Source organism: Ranitomeya variabilis, chromosome 2 (genome assembly GCF_051348905.1).
Source record: "Ranitomeya variabilis isolate aRanVar5 chromosome 2, aRanVar5.hap1, whole genome shotgun sequence".
NCBI classification, from domain to species: domain Eukaryota; kingdom Metazoa; phylum Chordata; class Amphibia; order Anura; family Dendrobatidae; genus Ranitomeya; species Ranitomeya variabilis.
The window spans coordinates 760,612,114-760,635,413 of NC_135233.1; the positions used below are offsets into that span (position 1 = coordinate 760,612,114).

General features: G+C 40.2%; 1 protein-coding gene across 3 annotated transcripts in view; it reads right to left on the reverse strand.

The window, feature by feature from the left end:
* The window catches only part of FUT9 (fucosyltransferase 9), a 367,796-nt gene that overhangs the window by 121,434 nt on the left and 223,062 nt on the right, over window positions 1-23,300 (reverse strand). Inside the window, exon 1 of one of the 3 annotated variants that reach the window (XM_077289706.1) lies at window positions 1,294-1,397. The exons of the other annotated variants lie outside the window; for them this stretch is intronic. The gene's annotated coding sequence lies outside the window, so the exon portion shown is untranslated. Of the gene's footprint in view, window positions 1-1,293; window positions 1,398-23,300 lie in introns of those variants that run through there. 3 annotated transcript variants of the gene reach the window in all.

Genomic DNA, 23,300 nt, shown 5'->3' on the forward strand with positions numbered 1-23,300 from the left:
TATCAGAAATATAATATTGGAGGAACAACACTTAAAGATGTCGTTACTAAAGGACAAGGCTCAGCGATTTTAGCCATACTGTATCCTCTAATGAAATATAAAATAACAGACAGGCCCAATGTCAGCAGAAAGTAACCCTCATTTGTTTAATAAAAAATAATATAAAAACTACTGTAAAACTTCCATTGCAAACCAGTGGTGCAATATAGAATATGTGCCTGGAGCAACTATGTGTGAAGATCACATTGTATAACTAGGGCCTTATTCATACACACAGGACCCACGTACATGTACTAGCCGTGTTTTTCACAGAACATACAGTATACCAATTATTGTTCATGGGGCTGTTCACATGTTAGTGGTTTTTTTGTGCACAGAGCGGTTCGCAAAACTCTGGAGATGTGTCTGTTTTTTATTCGAGTCAAAAGTCTGAGTCCATGAAAATCATGGTCGGCATGCGGTTGGTATCAGTGGGCAATAGGTGTTTTGTCCATCGTTCCAATGAACAGAAGACATTTGCAATTTATTTATTATTTCATCAGTGAAAATCAGTGATGGTAAAAACTGTTACTGACCAAGCTGATGAAACTCAGAGCCATAGTACTGATGGGCAACAGTCCGTGTTCTTACGTTCAAGAGTAATCACGGACATGTGAATGCAGCCTTAGAATTGTATTCCGCTAGTCTCCAAATGAAACACATTTTCACCTGTTTTTTTAAATAGCTTTTCTAAAACGTATATTTAAAGATTCTAAGGCGTTTTAAGAAGATCACAAAGTAAATTAAATAGAGATATTCACCAAAAGCATACAATATTTAACTAGTATATGCTGCAGCTAGTGATGAGCGAATATACTCGTTACTCGAGATTTCTCGAGCAGGCACGGGTGACCTCCGAGTATTTTTTAGTGCTTGGAAATTTAGTTTTTCTTGCCGCAGCTGAATGATTTACATCTGTTAGCCAAAATATAAATGCACCAGTCAAAAAGATATAAATACAAGCAGGGTGTGACTATATATAAAATGTAACTTTTAATAAATAAGTTTAAAAACGGTATGAATGTACCTGTATAAACACACAAAAACAAGGACTCACAAGAGTTTCACATTAATAGGAGTAAAAACTATCATACTCCCCGAGATTAACTGTCTCTATTCCAATATATGAATCTCCTAGGGGAGAAAAGTATAGAAATCACCAAGATCACCATCAACTATCACATATCTAATATCCCCGAAACCTTTTCGTGGGAAAGAGGCACAGTAGTGGTGACAAAAATGGAACGATCTCACCTCAGACTTCTCTTTAAATGTAGAAAAGACCGCTCACTGGTTGGCGCTGCATCCGGGAGGGGGGGCACATTTCAGCCACACCATCAACCACCCACGCTGCCAAAAGAGTTAATGCTTAGCCCCAGAATAAAGAAACCATTTCCCTACGCGTTTCGTTATCCTCACTCATCAGGGGAAAGTTTTTCAAGGTGTCCTTCCACAAACGTTGTGGGCACTCCAAATGGGGGTATAGAGCAATCAATACGACAGCGTTACCGCTGTTCTTAAATAGCCCGCCCTGTAATTACCCAGGGTAGCGGGCTGATGATGTCAAATGCTCAGCGTCCAGACTGGAACGCATAGCTGAGCCGCAAGCGTCATTTCCGGAAGAGGGAGTCTCATTTCCGGTGACGCGTGTAGTTCTGTTTCCCTAGCAACGCGCTATTCAGGTATCAACACACAGGAGGCGTGCCGGTTGCTACGTGACTGCTGGAGTCCCGGTATTAACGCTGCCATGTAAGGAAAGTATATGCTGAGCAATACAGGCTGCGTAGCAAAGGGAGAAAAATATTAACCCCTTATTAATCAGTTAATCGGGTTAGTTCTCCACTAAACAGAAGGAACCTACCAAACCTCCTAATTAGGAGGGAGGAACCTGAGAATGAGCACATGCCGGTTATGATCCCTACAAAAGGGAAAAAGACAAGTCAAATAAAACCCTGCCATATAACCTCAATAAAGGGGAAAAATCCATATATTAGTTGGCTGAAGAATATGGCTATATCGGAGAGATGGAGGGGGAAAATGGTAACCGTATTGGTAATTAACCATAATAAATATATATATAATATATATATAACTGGGGAATGGTGCACCAGAAATGACAGAAAGAGGGATATAGTTGTATGTAATCCCACACCCTTACCCTAGTGCTCCTGATGTATAAAACCTACCTAGCATATGGAGGTTGGCACCCTGGGACAGAAAAAACGCAAGAATGGCGCCCCCATTCCACGACGGCTGACCCTAAACATAGCCCTATTAAACCCTAATGAGGAAGAAAAAAGGAGGGGGAAAGAAGAGCAGGAAATTATGGTATGTTAAACTAGCTTTCCAAAAAGCAGCTATATGTCAGGATTTCATTTAAACCTCTTGGTGTTTGTGTCTTGAGGCGAAAGATCCACTTCGTTTCACGCTGTAATAACAACTGGTCCCAGTTGCCTCCTCTCTTTGGTGCACCAACCCTGTCGATACCCATAAATTTTAATCCCCGACTGTCGCCATTGTGTACATTGTTAATATGTCTGGCCAGGGATGTGTCTCTTTTTAGAGCAATGTCTCTCAGATGTTCCCCAATGCGTCTTCTGAGTTCGCGTATCGTTTTACCTATATACTCTAATCCACAATGACAGACTGCTCTATAAATCACTCCTCTTGATCTGCAATTAATGAAATGATAAATTTGATATTCTCTCCCTGTTACTTCACTGACAAAATTAGGTCCCACTGCAATAACAGGGCATGCCACACAGCCACTACATTTGTGGCAACCTTTAGGCGGTCTCGGAAGCCATGTTTCATTTAATGGTGGTGAATAGTGGCTATGCACGAGTCTATCCCCCACCGATTTGCCTTTTTTAAAAGTAATACTTGGGGAGTCCCCCACCATCTCTCCAATATCTTCATCCATATTTAGGATCGGCCAATGCTTTTGTAAAATTGACCGTATTTTCTGAGCCCCATTATTGAAGGTAGTGACAAATCTGCAAATAGATGTTTCTTCTCTTTTTAGAGCTGGTACTAGTAGACTATTTCTATTCACCTTCTTGACCTCATTGTAAGCCTTCCTTAGGATGCCCTCAGGGTATCCTCTGGCTAGGAAACGTGTGCGCAGTTCGTCTGCTTGTATTTTGTATTCCTCATCCGAGGAGCAATTGCGCCTCATGCGTAGATATTGACCTTTAGGAATGCCTCTCCTCAGGGGTACCGGATGGTGGCTATCCCATCTGAGGAGGGCATTTGTTGAGGTCGGTTTCCTATAGGTCTTGGTGTCCAGATAGCCATCTGGTGTCTTCTGCAAATGTAGGTCCAAAAATGGTAATTGGTTCTCATGATATTTGAAAGTGAAGGCCAGACCTAACTGATTGTTGTTCAGTTTTGATACAAAATTGGTCAAAGATTTGGCATCGCCATTCCAAATCAACAGGACGTCGTCAATATAGCGTGACCAGAAGCTTATATTGACCTGTTCTTCCATAAAAGGCTCCCCAAAAACCACAGTTTCCTCCCACCAGCCCAGGAGCAAATTAGCATACGCAGGCGCACTGGAATTGCCCATAGCGGTGCCCCTGAGCTGGTGGAAGAAAGAGCCGTTGAAAAGGAAGTAGTTCTTAGTCAAACAAAATTCCAGTAGGTCCAAAATCAACCTATTATGTCCAGCAAATTGTTGGTCCCTACTTGCAATGAAATACTCTATTGCCCGCAAACCATCATTATGTCTAATAGACGAATAGAGTGCCTCAACATCAATACTGCAAAGGAGGGCCCCTGGTTCTAAAAATAGGCCATCTATTTTTCGTAGTAAATCCATTGAATCCCTTGTGTAAGAGTTCAACGAAGTTACAAATGTTTTTAGGACTTCATCTAAATAGATACCAATATGGTGACAGAGGCTGTTAACACCTGAAACTATAGGTCTCCCCCTAAGGGGGACCAGGCCTTTGTGGACCTTTGGGAGACAGTAAAAGGTTGCCACTACTGGATGCTGTGGGAAAAGGTAATCGAATTCAGTTTTATCAATCAGACCGTCAGTAAGCCCTCTATCCAAAATCACTTTTAGTTGTTTTTTATAAAGAGGGGTGGGATTTGAAGACATTTTTTCATAATTTTCTGGGTCATTGAGGATCTTTTCACACATGTCAACATAACCCTCATGGCTCATAATCACAGTGTTTCCCCCCTTATCTGAGGGCTTAATGACGATCTTGGGGTCCTTCTCTAGACTCTTTAATGTTTCCATCTCTGTTTTTGACAAATTGTATTTTCCTTCCATTGGTCTGCCTTCTAATTTTTCCAAGTCTCTAGTAACCAGCTCTTCGAAAATGTCTATTGCAGATCGATCACTTAGAACCGGGGGCATTTTTTTACTCTTGTTCTTAAATTTAGTAAAAGGCCCCTTACCCGTGTTTTCCGGGATAGAATCTGCCAAGTCATACAAGAACCTAACGTCTGCTAGAAGGGAATCTGGTATATCCATATCCCTACACGTACGTTTGTCCTCTCTAATGAAGGACTTTCTCCACTTTAGCTTTCTCGTGAAGAGATGTAAGTCTTTAATGCTCTCAAAGGATTGAAAGTTGGAAGTAGGTATAAAATTAAGACCTTTATTCAAAATCCCCACCTCTAAATCATTAAGACTCCTAGAGGAGAGGTTAATCACTTGGGGGGCCTGAGATTGTACTAGTTCCCGTTGGGGTTGGGTCTGTTTCTCAGGAAATATTCTCGATCTAAAAAATGGGCTCCTCCAGATCTATCGTTAGGACGCCCCCTTTGGTTCCCCCTTCCCCTCCGCTTGCCTCTTGTGTTTCTTGGGCGTGTGTCGGAGTCGGATATGTCAGTATCTGTGGAAGAGACCTCAGTTTCATAAACTCTATTAGGTTGTCTGTTTTGTGGAAGTTGGTATGCTTTGTTATCTTTGAATTCCTGTAAATCCCTCACAAAGTTACGGTGTTTTCTATCTTTAAGATGAAACTGATATCTCTCCACAGAATTCTGTAATATTGTTTCCTTTGAAGCAAAATCGGGTTCTGCAGAGAATTTTTTAGTAATTTCTATCTGTTCTCTGAGACTCTCATTCAGGGTAGACAGAGTTTTTTTCTCTTCTTCCAGGAGAAGGTTCATGAATCTTAGGGAACTAAGAGTAGCCTCTTTTTCCCATTGTTCATTTAAACTGGAGTTTCTGTATCTAAAACCCGGAAGTAATGTGATTCGTAAATGGCGGGGTACTATGCCTGCTTTAATATAGTTATCAAGGCTTTGTACTTCCCACCAACTGCAGACCTGATTCTTATAGACTTTAGTTAATTCTTTAAAGGCATTATTATATGTTGGTGTGTATTTGGGCTGTACAAAAGTCCGATCCGAAAAGACCTCTTTTGCCTCAACAACCCAGGACTCAGTATCAATCCCTTTCATCAGGAAACCGGCCATGCCCCTCAAAAAATATGACAAAATATAAATGCACCAGTCAAAAAGATATAAATACAAGCAGGGTGTGACTATATATAAAATGTAACTTTTAATAAATAAGTTTAAAAACGGTATGAATGTACCTGTATAAACACACAAAAACAAGGACTCACAAGAGTTTCACATTAATAGGAGTAAAAACTATCATACTCCCCGAGATTAACTGTCTCTATTCCAATATATGAATCTCCTAGGGGAGAAAAGTATAGAAATCACCAAGATCACCATCAACTATCACATATCTAATATCCCCGAAACCTTTTCGTGGGAAAGAGGCACAGTAGTGGTGACAAAAATGGAACGATCTCACCTCAGACTTCTCTTTAAATGTAGAAAAGACCGCTCACTGGTTGGCGCTGCATCCGGGAGGGGGGGCACATTTCAGCCACACCATCAACCACCCACGCTGCCAAAAGAGTTAATGCTTAGCCCCAGAATAAAGAAACCATTTCCCTACGCGTTTCGTTATCCTCACTCATCAGGGGAAAGTTTTTCAAGGTGTCCTTCCACAAACGTGGTGGGCACTCCAAATGGGGGTATAGAGCAATCAATACGACAGCGTTACCGCTGTTCTTAAATAGCCCGCCCTGTAATTACCCAGGGTAGCGGGCTGATGATGTCAAATGCTCAGCGTCCAGACTGGAACGCATAGCTGAGCCGCAAGCATCATTTCCGGAAGAGGGAGTCTCATTTCCGGTGACGCGTGTAGTTCTGTTTCCCTAGCAACGCGCTATTCAGGTATCAACACACAGGAGGCGTGCCGGTTGCTACGTGACTGCTGGAGTCCCGGTATTAACGCTGCCATGTAAGGAAAGTATATGCTGAGCAATACAGGCTGCGTAGCAAAGGGAGAAAAATATTAACCCCTTATTAATCAGTTAATCGGGTTAGTTCTCCACTAAACAGAAGGAACCTACCAAACCTCCTAATTAGGAGGGAGGAACCTGAGAATGAGCACATGCCGGTTATGATCCCTACAAAAGGGAAAAAGACAAGTCAAATAAAACCCTGCCATATAACCTCAATAAAGGGGAAAAATCCATATATTAGTTGGCTGAAGAATATGGCTAACTGATAACTATATTAAAGCAGGCATAGTACCCCGCCATTTACGAATCACATTACTTCCGGGTTTTAGATACAGAAACTCCAGTTTAAATGAACAATGGGAAAAAGAGGCTACTCTTAGTTCCCTAAGATTCATGAACCTTCTCCTGGAAGAAGAGAAAAAAACTCTGTCTACCCTGAATGAGAGTCTCAGAGAACAGATAGAAATTACTAAAAAATTCTCTGCAGAACCCGATTTTGCTTCAAAGGAAACAATATTACAGAATTCTGTGGAGAGATATCAGTTTCATCTTAAAGATAGAAAACACCGTAACTTTGTGAGGGATTTACAGGAATTCAAAGATAACAAAGCATACCAACTTCCACAAAACAGACAACCTAATAGAGTTTATGAAACTGAGGTCTCTTCCACAGATACTGACATATCCGACTCCGACACACGCCCAAGAAACACAAGAGGCAAGCGGAGGGGAAGGGGGAACCAAAGGGGGCGTCCTAACGATAGATCTGGAGGAGCCCATTTTTTAGATCGAGAATATTTCCTGAGAAACAGACCCAACCCCAACGGGAACTAGTACAATCTCAGGCCCCCCAAGTGATTAACCTCTCCTCTAGGAGTCTTAATGATTTAGAGGTGGGGATTTTGAATAAAGGTCTTAATTTTATACCTACTTCCAACTTTCAATCCTTTGAGAGCATTAAAGACTTACATCTCTTCACGAGAAAGCTAAAGTGGAGAAAGTCCTTCATTAGAGAGGACAAACGTACGTGTAGGGATATGGATATACCAGATTCCCTTCTAGCAGACGTTAGGTTCTTGTATGACTTGGCAGATTCTATCCCGGAAAACACGGGTAAGGGGCCTTTTACTAAATTTAAGAACAAGAGTAAAAAAATGCCCCCGGTTCTAAGTGATCGATCTGCAATAGACATTTTCGAAGAGCTGGTTACTAGAGACTTGGAAAAATTAGAAGGCAGACCAATGGAAGGAAAATACAATTTGTCAAAAACAGAGATGGAAACATTAAAGAGTCTAGAGAAGGACCCCAAGATCGTCATTAAGCCCTCAGATAAGGGGGGAAACACTGTGATTATGAGCCATGAGGGTTATGTTGACATGTGTGAAAAGATCCTCAATGACCCAGAAAATTATGAAAAAATGTCTTCAAATCCCACCCCTCTTTATAAAAAACAACTAAAAGTGATTTTGGATAGAGGGCTTACTGACGGTCTGATTGATAAAACTGAATTCGATTACCTTTTCCCACAGCATCCAGTAGTGGCAACCTTTTACTGTCTCCCAAAGGTCCACAAAGGCCTGGTCCCACTTAGGGGGAGACCTATAGTTTCAGGTGTTAACAGCCTCTGTCACCATATTGGTATCTATTTAGATGAAGTCCTAAAAACATTTGTAACTTCGTTGAACTCTTACACAAGGGATTCAATGGATTTACTACGAAAAATAGATGGCCTATTTTTAGAACCAGGGGCCCTCCTTTGCAGTATTGATGTTGAGGCACTCTATTCGTATATTAGACATAATGATGGTTTGCGGGCAATAGAGTATTTCATTGCAAGTAGGGGCCAACAATTTGCTGGACATAATAGGTTGATTTTGGACCTACTGGAATTTTGTTTGACTAAGAACTACTTCCTTTTCAACGGCTCTTTCTTCCACCAGCTCAGGGGCACCGCTATGGGCAATTCCAGTGCGCCTGCGTATGCTAATTTGCTCCTGGGCTGGTGGGAGGAAACTGTGGTTTTTGGGGAGCCTTTTATGGAAGAACAGGTCAATATAAGCTTCTGGTCACGCTATATTGACGACGTCCTGTTGATTTGGAATGGCGATGCCAAATCTTTGACCAATTTTGTATCAAAACTGAACAACAATCAATTAGGTCTGGCCTTCACTTTCGAATATCATGAGAACCAATTACCATTTTTGGACCTACATTTGCAGAAGACACCAGATGGCTATCTGGACACCAAGACCTATAGGAAACCGACCTCAACAAATGCCCTCCTCAGATGGGATAGCCACCATCCGGTACCCCTGAGGAGAGGCATTCCTAAAGGTCAATATCTACGCATGAGGCGCAATTGCTCCTCGGATGAGGAATACAAAATACAAGCAGACGAACTGCGCACACGTTTCCTAGCCAGAGGATACCCTGAGGGCATCCTAAGGAAGGCTTACAATGAGGTCAAGAAGGTGAATAGAAATAGTCTACTAGTACCAGCTCTAAAAAGAGAAGAAACATCTATTTGCAGATTTGTCACTACCTTCAATAATGGGGCTCAGAAAATACGGTCAATTTTACAAAAGCATTGGCCGATCCTAAATATGGATGAAGATATTGGAGAGATGGTGGGGGACTCCCCAAGTATTACTTTTAAAAAAGGCAAATCGGTGGGGGATAGACTCGTGCATAGCCACTATTCACCACCATTAAATGAAACATGGCTTCCGAGACCGCCTAAAGGTTGCCACAAATGTAGTGGCTGTGTGGCATGCCCTGTTATTGCAGTGGGACCTAATTTTGTCAGTGAAGTAACAGGCAGAGAATATCAAATTTATCATTTCATTAATTGCAGATCAAGAGGAGTGATTTATAGAGCAGTCTGTCATTGTGGATTAGAGTATATAGGTAAAACGATACGCGAACTCAGAAGACGCGTTGGGGAACATCTGAGAGACATTGCTCTAAAAAGAGACACATCCCTGGCCAGACATATAAAACAATGTACACAATGGCGACAGTCGGGGATTAAAATTTATGGGTATCGACAGGGTTGGTGCACCAAAGAGAGGAGGCAACTGGGACCAGTTGTTATTACAGCGTGAAACGAAGTGGATCTTTCGCCTCAAGACACAAACACCAAGAGGTTTAAATGAAATCCTGACATATAGCTGCTTTTTGGAAAGCTAGTTTAACATACCATAATTTCCTGCTCTTCTTTCCCCCTCCTTTTTTCTTCCTCATTAGGGTTTAATAGGGCTATGTTTAGGGTCAGCCGTCGTGGAATGGGGGCGCCATTCTTGCGTTTTTTCTGTCCCAGGGTGCCAACCTCCATATGCTAGGTAGGTTTTATACATCAGGAGCACTAGGGTAAGGGTGTGGGATTACATACAACTATATCCCTCTTTCTGTCATTTCTGGTGCACCATTCCCCAGTTATATATATATTATATATATATTTATTATGGTTAATTACCAATACGGTTACCATTTTCCCCCTCCATCTCTCCGATATAGCCATATTCTTCAGCCAACTAATATATGGATTTTTCCCCTTTATTGAGGTTATATGGCAGGGTTTTATTTGACTTGTCTTTTTCCCTTTTGTAGGGATCATAACCGGCATGTGCTCATTCTCAGGTTCCTCCCTCCTAATTAGGAGGTTTGGTAGGTTCCTTCTGTTTAGTGGAGAACTAACCCGATTAACTGATTAATAAGGGGTTAATATTTTTCTCCCTTTGCTACGCAGCCTGTATTGCTCAGCATATACTTTCCTTACATGGCAGCGTTAATACCGGGACTCCAGCAGTCACGTAGCAACCGGCACGCCTCCTGTGTGTTGATACCTGAATAGCGCGTTGCTAGGGAAACAGAACTACACGCGTCACCGGAAATGAGACTCCCTCTTCCGGAAATGACGCTTGCGGCTCAGCTATGCGTTCCAGTCTGGACGCTGAGCATTTGACATCATCAGCCCGCTACCCTGGGTAATTACAGGGCGGGCTATTTAAGAACAGCGGTAACGCTGTCGTATTGATTGCTCTATACCCCCATTTGGAGTGCCCACCACGTTTGTGGAAGGACACCTTGAAAAACTTTCCCCTGATGAGTGAGGATAACGAAACGCGTAGGGAAATGGTTTCTTTATTCTGGGGCTAAGCATTAACTCTTTTGGCAGCGTGGGTGGTTGATGGTGTGGCTGAAATGTGCCCCCCCTCCCGGATGCAGCGCCAACCAGTGAGCGGTCTTTTCTACATTTAAAGAGAAGTCTGAGGTGAGATCGTTCCATTTTTGTCACCACTACTGTGCCTCTTTCCCACGAAAAGGTTTCGGGGATATTAGATATGTGATAGTTGATGGTGATCTTGGTGATTTCTATACTTTTCTCCCCTAGGAGATTCATATATTGGAATAGAGACAGTTAATCTCGGGGAGTATGATAGTTTTTACTCCTATTAATGTGAAACTCTTGTGAGTCCTTGTTTTTGTGTGTTTATACAGGTACATTCATACCGTTTTTAAACTTATTTATTAAAAGTTATATTTTATATATAGTCACATCTGTTAGCCAGGTTAAGTACATGTGGGGGTTGCCTGGTTGCTAGGGAATCCCCACATGTACTTATGCTGGCTAACAGATGTAAATCATTCAGCTGCGGCGATAAAAACGAAATCTCCGAGCACTAAATACTCGGAGGACACCCGAGCATGCGCGGGAAATCTCGAGTAACCAGTATATTCGCTCATCACTAGCTGTAAACCAAAACATGAAAAAAGCTTTTTGATGACATATTTGGGTGCAGTAAGTAGACACCAGTATAGGCCCCCAGATGCATCTGAACCAGAGCATAGTAATTTATATTATGATTTCTTATTTTAGCATTCTATGCTTTATTCAAAATATTATTTCCTGGTTGAATAACTCCTTTAAATCAGCAAACCATACACCTTTTACAGTAAATGGCCTCTACAATCATGTATTCAGAAATGACTTATTTATTCTTTACCAGTGATAAGTCTATAAGCTACCCACAAATATAAATTATGCATCAATGATTCATACAGTAGCATGTTAAAGTTTATGAACAGTTAAGCAAGTTGAATATAAAATGATCTCTAAAAGGCCTAAAGTTAAAAGTGACACATTTCCTTTGTATTTTAAGCAAAAAGAATAACATATATATATATATATATATATATGTTTTTTTCTTTCATCTATTACATTTTTTAAATTACAAAAAGGAAAATGGACCAATGGAAAAGGGCACCAGCCAAGACTTTCATTTCTTGTTTGAGGTATTTTCCTCCATTCATCCTTGGAAAATTCTTCCAGTTCTGTGAGATTCCTGGGTTGTCTTGCATGCACTGCTATTTTGAGGTCTAGACACAGATTTTCAATGATGTTCAGATAAGTGGACTGTGAGGGCCATTGTAAAACCTTCATCTTGCAAATTTTGAGGTAGTCTATTGTGGATTTTGACATTTGCTTAGGATCCTTATCCATTTGTAGAAGCCATCCTCTTTTCAACTTCAGCTTTTTTACAAATGGTGTTATGTTTGCTTCAAGAAATTGTCGAAAAATCATTGAATCCTTTGTTCCCTGTAGCCGTGAAATGTTCTCCATGCCTTTGGCTACAGCAGAACCCCAATGCATGATTGATCCAACCCCATGTCTAATGGCTGGCGAGATGTTCTTTTCGTGAAATTCTGTGCCATTTTTTCTCAACACATACCTTTGATCATTATGAGCAAAGAGTTCTGTTTTACCCTCATCAGTCCACAGTACTTGTCTACAAAATGCATCAACTTGTTTAGATGTTCTTTTGCACAATTCTGACGCAGAATTTTATGGTGAAAATGCAAAATATATCTGAGCACACAAATCTCCAGGAGTGCCCAAACTTTTGCTTTGGCCCATTTCCCTTTCTGTAATTTTTAAAATGTAAACAATTACTAAGTTTTTTTTTTTTCCTGAAATGCAAAGGAAATGTGTCATGTTTATCTTAAGGCCTTTTAGAGATCATGTCATCTTCAACTTGCTTAACTGTTCACAATAACAGTAATTTTGACCAGGGAATAGAGAAATGTTATTCACAATGCGTTTCAGAGTTGTTGTAACTCATTCAACGTGTCAATAAAATTTCCCTGTTTCCTGGTTATCCTGTTCCTCTGGACCCAACAGCACCTGCAAATATCACATTTTCCATTTTTTTGTCCTTGATGTCCATACATGACTTTGTCACGTTCAACAGGTGAAGCAGCAGCCACATACTACCATTCCTCAAGCCCTATGCAGTGTTGTGCTTACAATTTGCACAAACGTACCAGGTGAGCGGCTCCATTGACTATCTATTTCTCAATTTTATCCCACTGATTTCACATGTGTAGAACCTTCGCTTCTTATTCTTTTATTTCTATAATACAAGGGGGCTTACAAGGATTGTTTTCTGTGCTTAACATGTTTATAATGTTTGGAATCACTGATATATATATATATATATATATATATATATATATATATATATATATATATAGCAAAAAATCAAGGGAAACAAATAGGGATGAACAAACGTGTTTGGTGATACTCGGATATCATTCGAGTATCTGGGTGCTCCGATGTGCTCTGCACTCGACGAGCATTAGCATGTTTTGCGTCTGATCCTCGGCCACTAAGCATGTGGGGATTTCCTGTCACTATAATGCTGTAGCCATCTTGGTAATGGCATTACTGTGATTGATTGGCCGCATTACCTCATCAGAGGTTATAAAAGGACAGCTGCTGCCATGCTCGGCTCACTGACCCCATTGCACAGCTCAGGGAAAGTTCTTATTAGAGGGAGAGAGTGCATGTCCAGGCCTGTGTGTGCACAGTTTAATGAATCAGAGTACTGTAGTGTAGTGTTGATACTGGTGCTGAAACTGAACCATCATACTAACATTCCTTCTTAGTGTTCATCTTGTTCTTTTTCTGTTTGCATGTGATACATTCTGCATTTAGGCTAGGGATAGCTGCAGGAGCAGGGAGAGTGGCAGAATACAGCCTCTAGGCAAGGGTTGGGGCTTTGTAGTCTGGTGGTAAATATATATATCTGCTGCACGTAACCACATTTTTTTTTTGGGTGGGGAAAAAATTGACTATGCTACCATCCATAAAGTATTGTATGCTTTCTGTAAAATTTTGGTTTTATATAACACTCCAAAAAAGTGTTCCAAATTTTTTCTGGATTCCATTAGTCATTTATAGAGTATTAAATGCTTCGAGGTACATTTCGTTGGTATATAACACTCCAAAAAGCATTACAAATATTTTAAGGATTCAATTTGTCATCCATAGAGTATTATGCACTTTGTTTTACATTTTGGTGGTATATAACACTCCAAAAAGCGTTAAAAGATTTTTGGGATTCAATTAGTCATTCATAGAGTATTACATACTTTGTTTTACATTTCAGGGGTATATAACACTCCAAAAAAGAGTTCAACATTTTTTTCTGGATTCAATTAGTCATCCATAGAGCATTAAGTACTTTGTTTTATATTTCTGTGGTATATATTACTCCAAAAAATCATTCAAAAGTATTTCTGGATTCAATTAATCATACATTAAGTATCATGTGCTTTGGTTTACATTTCCGTGGTATATAACACTCCATTATGATGGTATATATAATAAAATGTTCAACATTTTTTCCTGGATTCAATTAGTCATGCATACAGTTTAACATGCTTTGTGTAAAATTACATTGGTTTACATTTTGTAAAGACCACTTGGCCTGGTAGAGTTCACAAAATATTTTTTTCCAAAAATTTGCTATTGTCATACATACTGTATAACCTGCTTTTTGTGAAGTTTTGTTGGTTTGAAATAAAAAAGAGAAATTGGCCTGCAACAGGTGTACAAATTTGTTTGTTCAAAAATTGACTATTGTCATATGTACTGTAGAACTTGGTTTCTGTGAAATTTCTTTGGTGAAATGAAAACAAAAATTGGCCTGCTACAGGTGTACATATTTGGTCCCTCGGTACTTGGTTCCCAGTCGCCACTATTTCTCCTTCTCTGGAGTCCCCACCTTGTACCAGCAAGTGTCCAGGAACATCACCCATGCCCTTATCAACATGATTACCGTGATTGTCCACTTAACGACCATCATATGGACAAGGGCTTGTGACAAGGGATGCTACATTTCCCTAATGGCACACTGGGTGAACATTGTGGAGACCGGGGCTGAGTTCCACCGTGGTACAGCACATGTGCTGGCAGACACCGAGGATTGCTGGCCCTATTTCTATCAGGGTTTCCTCCACCTCCTACAGCAGTTCCTTCACCCCTTCTATTTCACCTCATTCTTCAAACTCCATGTGCTACCTCAGAGCATATCCTGGAGGCAGCTGTGAAGCTTGGCAAGCTCACACTTGTACCATGCTTGGTCCATGTGCTCCACTTGGTAGTTCAGCAGTTTCTGAAAACTTACACAGTTTGCTAGAGCTTCTGGTCAAGGTATGCTGCGTCAGCGCCCATTTCCACAAGTCAGCTACAATTGCCACTGCTCTGGCCAAGCTTCAGCAGCTCATGCAAGTGCCAGATCACCAACTGGTGTGTGATGTGATCACACGCTGGAACTTCACACCGCACATGTTGACAATGTTTTGTGAGCAGTAGAGGCCAGTTGTTGGATACCAGCTCCAACATGCCCACCTGTATTTTGGTCAGCCTCCGCACATACCAAATGAAGATTTGGCATAGCTGTCTGACATTTATGCAGTTCTCCAAGACTTTGAGGACTCCACAAAGATGGTGAGTGGTGATGACGCCATCATCAGCGCAACAATCCCACTTCTGTGCCTACTTAAACAGTTGCTGCGGACAATTAAACATAGAACTTTGCATGTGGACCTGGTGGAGATGGAGAAAGACATGAGACAGGGAGATACTACCCAACCCAGCCTCATCTCATCTGCTCAGCACAGATTTGATAACAATGAGGAGGTGGAGGCTGAGGAAGAGGAGGAGGAACAGGAACTGGTTGATAGCATAACAGAGGCTAGTACCCGCACAAGCTTCATCCCGTCTCTCCTGCGTGGATGGGCTGAGGAGGAAGAGATGGAGGAGGGGATGAAGAGTAGTCATTATGGTGGAGACAGGTTATTGTTGACTGTAGGGACCTTGGGACATTTGGCAGACTTTATGGACTGCTTGCTCTCTCATGACCCTTATGTTACATTCATCTTGGTCACAGAATATTACTGGTTAGTCACCCTGCTAGGCCCATGCTGCAAGGAGATTCTTGCATCTCTCCTTCCTGAGGTGAAGAGGTCTACTAAAATGGTGCTATAACAGAAGGCCATTGTGGAAAACATATAGACAAAATTCCTATCAGACAATGTTAGCGGAAGGGGACAAGCTTCCTTGTCCATCCAAGGAGGAGAGGCAAGGGAGACAGACACCAGGTACAGCAGAGGCAGGAGTACACTGTCAAAGGCCTTGGCCAATTTCACGACACCCTCCCAGTGTCCAGGCCCTAATGACCGGGTGTTTTTGACAAGGAGTGAAAAGTTGATGAAGCAATTTAATGAGGCCTGCAAGTTGTTGCCTTCAAGGAACTATGGATGACTGTATTACCCTTAAAATAATTTTTTCCTGTCTGTGCACTTTGTGAAAAGCCTTTATGTGTGTAGGAGTACAAAGACATGACAATTTGAACATAATGTGTATGAGGCCTTTCCTTATGTCTAATACAGGCTGTATCTAAGTCACTCTTCTATCTAATGTTTGGAAGTTCTTGCTTGCTTCATAAATTTCAGTGAAATTTCAAATTTTTTAATAAACAATTAAGAAAATTTTAATAAAAATTTGTAAAGAAAAATCAATTTTGGTTTACTTAATTTAAATCCTTTTTAAATTTTGCCTTACATACAATGCATTACAGAGGACATAATGTTTCTTAACATTTTTTTCCCTGCAAACTCCAATTTCTTGTCAATTGTGAATGCTTTATTGTAAGTCCTTAAAGTGGAGTAAAAGTGTGACACCATTGTTCTCAGGAGCAATCGGGGAGTCAGAAATGCTTCCAGGGGTCTTCCCCATGCTCTTCTACTTCCACTCAGCACTTTTTCCATCCATTTCAACATTTTGAGTGCTCCCCAGACCACCTTATATGGTCTGATGGAAAATGGTTGGCTTTCCCATTAACTCCCAGTATACTCATTATTTGAAACGAGCACCCAAATATTAGGAATTGCTCAGTTTGAGTGACGAGCATTTTTAGTGCTCATTCATCACTAGAAAGAAGTCATAGAAAGATTTATTACTAGAATTGCACAAGTTTTAACGTGAACAAGAAATTAGGCAAATTGTCGCGGAATTCTATCCTTATTCATAGTGGATGAAGATTTCATTACATTACTCTATCAAAAATATGTATAAGCGTTGAGTAGTAAAATATCCAGCACAGTTGGTTATATAGTAATAGTTTAGTTTTTTAGTCCTACGGTACAAGCAATTAAGTTATTTTTGTGAAGTAGTCTCAAATGTCTAAAAGTCGTAATTTAACCTAAAAATAATTCTTTAATTTTTTTATAGTCAAGAGAACTTTTATTAAACAAGCAGATATTTCAAAACATAAACATTTAACTTGGTTTGAGCTACAAAGCAGATCAATAGCAAGTCTAGGTTGAAGAAACATATAACTAAGATACCTGTTAAAAGCCTTTGTTCACTGGAAAACATAAAAACGCATTATCACCGATTAAATCCAGAACACTGGAGAGTTCAGGTTCCTTCAAGACATCTTCACTAACCTCCAATTATAGGAAAGCCATGACGGGCAGCTTAATCATAAAGGGTTATTTTATTACTAGGCCATAGAAAACATTAAAACGATCCACTGTAGAGATCCACAACTTAGAAGTTCCTCTCTCTCATTTCTCTACTGTGGATTTTTATAGATGGAAATTAACAAACAAAACACAAAATTTCCATTTATGAAAACTTGTTCCTAAGAGTAGTCAGCCTTCATTGACGTCCCTTAAGTATTAAAGGGGGTGGGAGGGTGTTTATATAATTCAGTGCTGTAATGATGAACATGGCATTTTGTGGCAGTCCAGAGCATTCTAGCAAATGGAATTGCTTATTAAATCTACTAAAAACATCATAGCTATTACTGCTGTACTTTTCCATCTAAATGCTCTATCATCAGAAACATATAATATATTGCTTCAGTAAGCAAAACTTTGCTCACCACTGCAAAGTGAGAATTTAGTTTGTACTACATTGCAGAAATCATGATATTTTATGAGGTTTTCATCTAATTGAGCAGTGTAGTTGATATTAAAAATGTCCAAATTTGAAGGAAATAGGACTAATGGTTGTATGCATCAGAAAGTAATGAATCCCTATTTCAGGTGTTACTTTATATATAGCCCTATACACTATAATAATACTATAATAAAAAGAAACAAAAAGGTGTTTTAGTAGTACAATGAAAACAAAACAAATTGTGTCAATGAATGGGCAAGCATAATGACTCCTCACACCAAACTTTTTATTTTTGGAAGCATTCTTACTTTACAGTATTTTTCCCACACCTGCCTAAAACTTTTTCACAGTGCTGTATATACCAACATTCAAAGACTGAAGATTAGACCATGCATTTTTCACAGTGCTGTACAGTATAGTGACACAGTATAAGGACAAATAGTTAGAGAGCATTTGGGTGTTACTGGAATGAAATATGTTTGTATAGGGTGTACTTTATTATTTTGGTATTCTATTGTGCACATACATGATCATTCGTTCGGCAAGAGGGAAAAGGGGGCACTTAATGTCCCCTACAGTGGATATCAGTATGGCATACCTGTTTATATTTTAGAAGAAGGTATGCTATGGATTCTGGAAGGAATATGTAAATGAAACATCGTGAAATCTGATATAGAAGTATTTGAGTCCTCTGATATGAAAATTTATAAGCATCAATCCAATTTCATATAAAAATATATTTTCAGTTGTCAGTTATGGCAGGACATAAAGTAAAGGTACCCAACTGAAATATATAAAGTGAAGCCAGAATAAAAGATTTAAAACCCTACTGAAAAATAAATATTAGGGTTTTTTTATATACCGTAGAAGAAAAATGGATACAATAAAGAAAACATGCTCAATAAATAATTTATTTGGCATTGTGTATTATTGATGTACAAGATTTTCATCCTGGCAACATTACTTGTTAATACTACTATCGAAGCTGAATCAAATATAAAAGCATCTGCGGTCCTCTTTTCTACCTGATGGATTTTAAAGATTACAAAAACATGGCTACTTTCTTCCAAAAACAGCACCACATCCGTGTACAGGTTCTCTCTGATGTTGAAGGTCATTCATGACCTAGTGCCATAATACATCTATAGCAAAACAACTGGTAAGTCCAACAGGATCAGTCCGTCAAAGAACAACTACCAAAGAAATAACTCTCTTGTATCACTGGAAGTAACAATAGTGTGATGGCTTCTTGGTATAATTTGCCTCTACTTATCGCAGTGATGGCCCACAATGATCATATAATAGTTGAAGCAACTGTGCAGTGGTTTAAAAGAAGAACACTTCCAAGTTCCCTTCTTTTGATAATTAGGACCCTTTAACACTGCGTTCTTCTTCATTTTTAGTGGTCCCTTCGGGGCTTAAATCCATACCCCTAGTAAAATGGAATTCGGGCATATGCACCGACAGGGTGATTGATTACAATAGTGCAGACAGTGTCACCGTGCGCGCTGTTGTGCATAATTTTTGGGCGTATACTCATACTGGTGGTAGACCCCCAGACACAGTCTACTACTTCTGAGTGTCCACCTCCTGAACGCATACATGCCCGAAAATGAAGCACGACAAAGATCATGGTGACTTGGTCTGCACTATTATATGGCCGGCCATAGTAAGATATATACTAAAAATGTTTGACTTGCCGATGCATCCAAGTGCATATAGTGGGATACATTATAGGATTTAATGGAGGTATATATGATAGCAATTTTTCTACCAGTATATGTTAAACAGAAGTCGTTAAAGGGATGTGAACAGAGACTAATTCCCTTTTTCTTCCACCTGCGTCTATGTGCATATGGTTTGGGCAAATGACTATTGACATGACATTGAATTTGAGATTTTTAACCCCTGCACATTACTGCTCAGATATACCTCTTCTTCGTCTGTACTGACGAGCTGGGCAGTAGTGCAGGAATCAAGTCTCAGGGACTGCTGTAAAAAACAAGTCTAGGTCTGATTACCCAGAAGTATGGCAACTAGCTGTAAGCTTGGTTTCTGCATCGTTTCTCTTGCTTTGCAGCACAGAGTATGACATCCAGGGTGTAGTTGTTACTGTTATGAAGGTGCTGTGGCTGTTACGGCACTGGTGGCACCCTGGCCTGAATTCAGTAACATGCGGTGTCGTGAATGTCATGAGATCACATAATGTGGAAGCAGATCCCAGACCCTGAAGATGACCCAAAAGCCCCTCTGACATAAGACAACAAGTTATATGGCATATAGTAGGTAAAAAGTCCTAATTCAGACGGTGTCTTGGGGTATAGGACCTTCAAGTTAAACTGTGGCTGTCATTGTAATGGGTGCATGACAGCTATCAATATAGGGGTAAATGCCTAAAACTGAACACTGGTCCATCACTAAGATCATTTAGATTTACTGGTGTCCCATGGGAACAACACTGGTTGAGTAGAATGTTTTCCACGTCTTTGTGGGTTTCCTCTGGGTTCTCTCTTTTCCTCCACACTCCAAAGACAAACTGATAGGGAATTTAGATTGTGAGCCCCAAAAGGAGAGTGATGATGATGTCTGTAAAGCACTGCGGAATATGATAGTGCTATCTACGCAAAGCATAATAATGATCTGAAGCATAAAAACGGACATGACATTCGATAACAGTGCTGAGTAATACACATTAAGAAAATACATATTTTACATATTTAGCACAACCTGGAGAATATTCATCACAGGAGGTTTGATACTAATATGATTAATTGCTGAGATGATGAGAGCAGTAGCATAAGCCCTGTCAGAGTTTATAAGCCCACTGATGTTAGCGATATCTTATCTGCCAGTTTGTGTGAGTTCTCCACTAATAAGCCACCAGCAAGGAGACCTAAAACCATCAGAGGGTCACAGAGGACCAGAGCCAGAAAACAGAAAGACAGAATTAAAATCTGCAGAGCGAGCGTCGGATTAGAGCTTCTCACAGCATAGTCTGTCGGTAACAGCAGTCACGCAATGTACTAAACTGCTAGCAGAGCAGAATTAACTTTGGCTCATTTTAGTAAAAGAGAAACAAATATGAATGGTAGATATGAAAAATTGATTTGAAAAATAAACATAATTGCAACAAATAAAACAACTTTATAGGTTAATGCTTGCTATTATTCAACATACAGTGACATGTAAAAGTTTGGGCACCCCTGGTCAAAATTACTGTTACTGTGAAAAGTTAAGCAAGTTGAAGATGAAATGATCTCTAAAAGTCCAAAAGTTAAAGATGATGTAAAATATATATATCTTCATCTTTTACAATTTTAAAAATTACACAAAGGAAAATGGCCAGACACAAATGTCTGGGCACTATGCATGGTTAGTCCCTATTAGCACCCCCTTTTGAAAGTTTCACAGCTTGTAAACACTTGTTGCAGCCAGACAAGAGTGTTTCAGTTCTTGTTTGAGGGATTTTCATCCATTCTTCCTTGGAACATTATTCCAGTTCTTGGAGATTCCTGGTGTTACGGACACCGCATCGGACTCACCACGTGAGCCTGTGCACATGTCCGAGGACGTGCTGGGGGGTGCTGGTGGATTCCAACCATGCCGTGTGGCCGCAGCTGTGAGTGAGCTGTAGGTGAGAAGGACCTGTGGCACGTGACCACCAGGGAAGTGGCAGGAGACAGAGTTACGCCCTGAACCCTCGAGGGAGTTAGCGCGGGCTGGCAAAGACAAGAGAAGTGTCAGGCAAGCCGAGGTCAGACCAATGGATGGCACGGTAACCAGAGGGAAAGACAAATGGCGTAGTAAGAAGTGAGCCAGGGGTCAGAAGCCAGAGAGAGCAACGTGGTATCAGGTGAACAAACTAGCGGAAACTCAGGGCACATAGCTGATGTCAAGCCAGGAGAGACACATGAGGCACAGGATCAGAAGACAGATATCAAACTGGAAACAGACCGGGTCATACACAAGCAAGCTTACAGGAACAAGCAGAACACACAAATATAGGCGGTCAGTTGCTCAGCCTAGTACGGAAGTATCACTGGCGAGGATCTCGACACAGAGGTGGGTACATATAGTCCACCCTAATTCAAAGTGAGGCCACGCAGAATTAACCCTAAGAGGACGGACAATGGAATCCCATCCATGGTCATGACACCTGGGTTGTCCTGCATGCACTGTTATTTTGAGGTCTAACTCCAGATTTTCAATGATCTTCAGATCAGGGGACTGTGAGCCATTGTAAAACCTTCAAATTGTGCCTTTTGAGGTAGTCTATTGTGGAATTTAACATGTGTTTAGGATCATTATCCATTTGTAGAAGCCATCCTCTTTTCAACTTCAGCTTTTTTACAGATGGTGTTATATTTGCAAAAAGAATTTGTTGAAATTTCATTGAAGCCATTCTTTGGTCTACACATGAAATATTCCTTGTACCATTGTCTGCAACACAACCCCAAAGCATGATTCATCCACCCCCATACTTAATGATTGGTGAGATGTTGTTTTCCTGAAATTCTGGGTCCTTTTTCACCTTTGATCATTGTGGCCAAAGAGTTCTGTTTTGATCTCATCGGTCCACAGAACTTCTTTACAAAATGCATCAGGCTTGTTTAGATGTTCTTTTGCATACTTCTGACACTCAATTTTTAGTGAGGATGCAGGAGAGGTTTTCTTCCAATAACTCTTCCATGAAGCCCAGGTGTCTCTGAACAGTAGAATAAAGTACCACAACTCCAAAGTCTGCTAAATCTTTTTGATGGTTTTTACAGTCAAGTGGGGGTTCTGATTTGCATCTCTTTCAATCCTATGAGCAGCTCTCACTGAAATTTTGCTTGGTCTTCTAGACCTTATCTTGACCTCCACAGTCCCAGTTAACTGTCATTTGTTAATTACATTTCAAACTGAGGAAAGGGTAACTTTAACCCCTTCATGACCCAGCCTATTTTGGCCTTAATGACCTGGCCGTTTTTTGCAATTCTGACCAGTGTCCCTTTATGAGGTAATAACTCAGGAACGCTTCAACGGATCCTAGCGATTCTGAGATTGTTTTTTCGTGACATATTGGGCTTCATGTTAGTGGTAAATTTAGGTCGATAATTTCTGAGTTTATTTGTGAAAAAAACGGAAATTTGGCAAAAATTTTGAAAATTTCACAATTTTTACATTTTTAATTTTTATCCTGTTAAACCAGAGAGTTATGTGACACAAAATAGTTAATAATTAACATTTACCACATGTCTACTTTACATCAGCACAATTTTGGAAACAAATTTTTTTTTTGCTAGGAAGTTATAAGGGTTAAAATTTGACCAGTGATTTCTCATTTTTACAACAAAATTTACAAAACCATTTTTTTTAGGGACCACCTCACATTTGAAGTCAGTTTGAGGGTTCTATATGGCTGGAAATACCCAAAAGTGACACCATTCTAAAAACTGCACCCCTCAAGGTGCTCAAAACCACATTCAATAAGTTTATTAACCCTTCAGGTGTTTCACAGCAGCAGAAGCAACATGGAAGTAAAAAATGAACATTTAACTTTTTAGTCACAAAAATGATCTTTTAGCAACAATTTTTTTATTTTCCCAAGGGTAAAAGGAGAAACTAGACCACGAACGTTGTTGTCCAATTTGTCCTGAGTACGCTGATACCTCACATGTGGGGGTAAACCACTGTTTGGGCGCACGGCAGGGCTCGGAAGGGAAGGAGCGCCATTT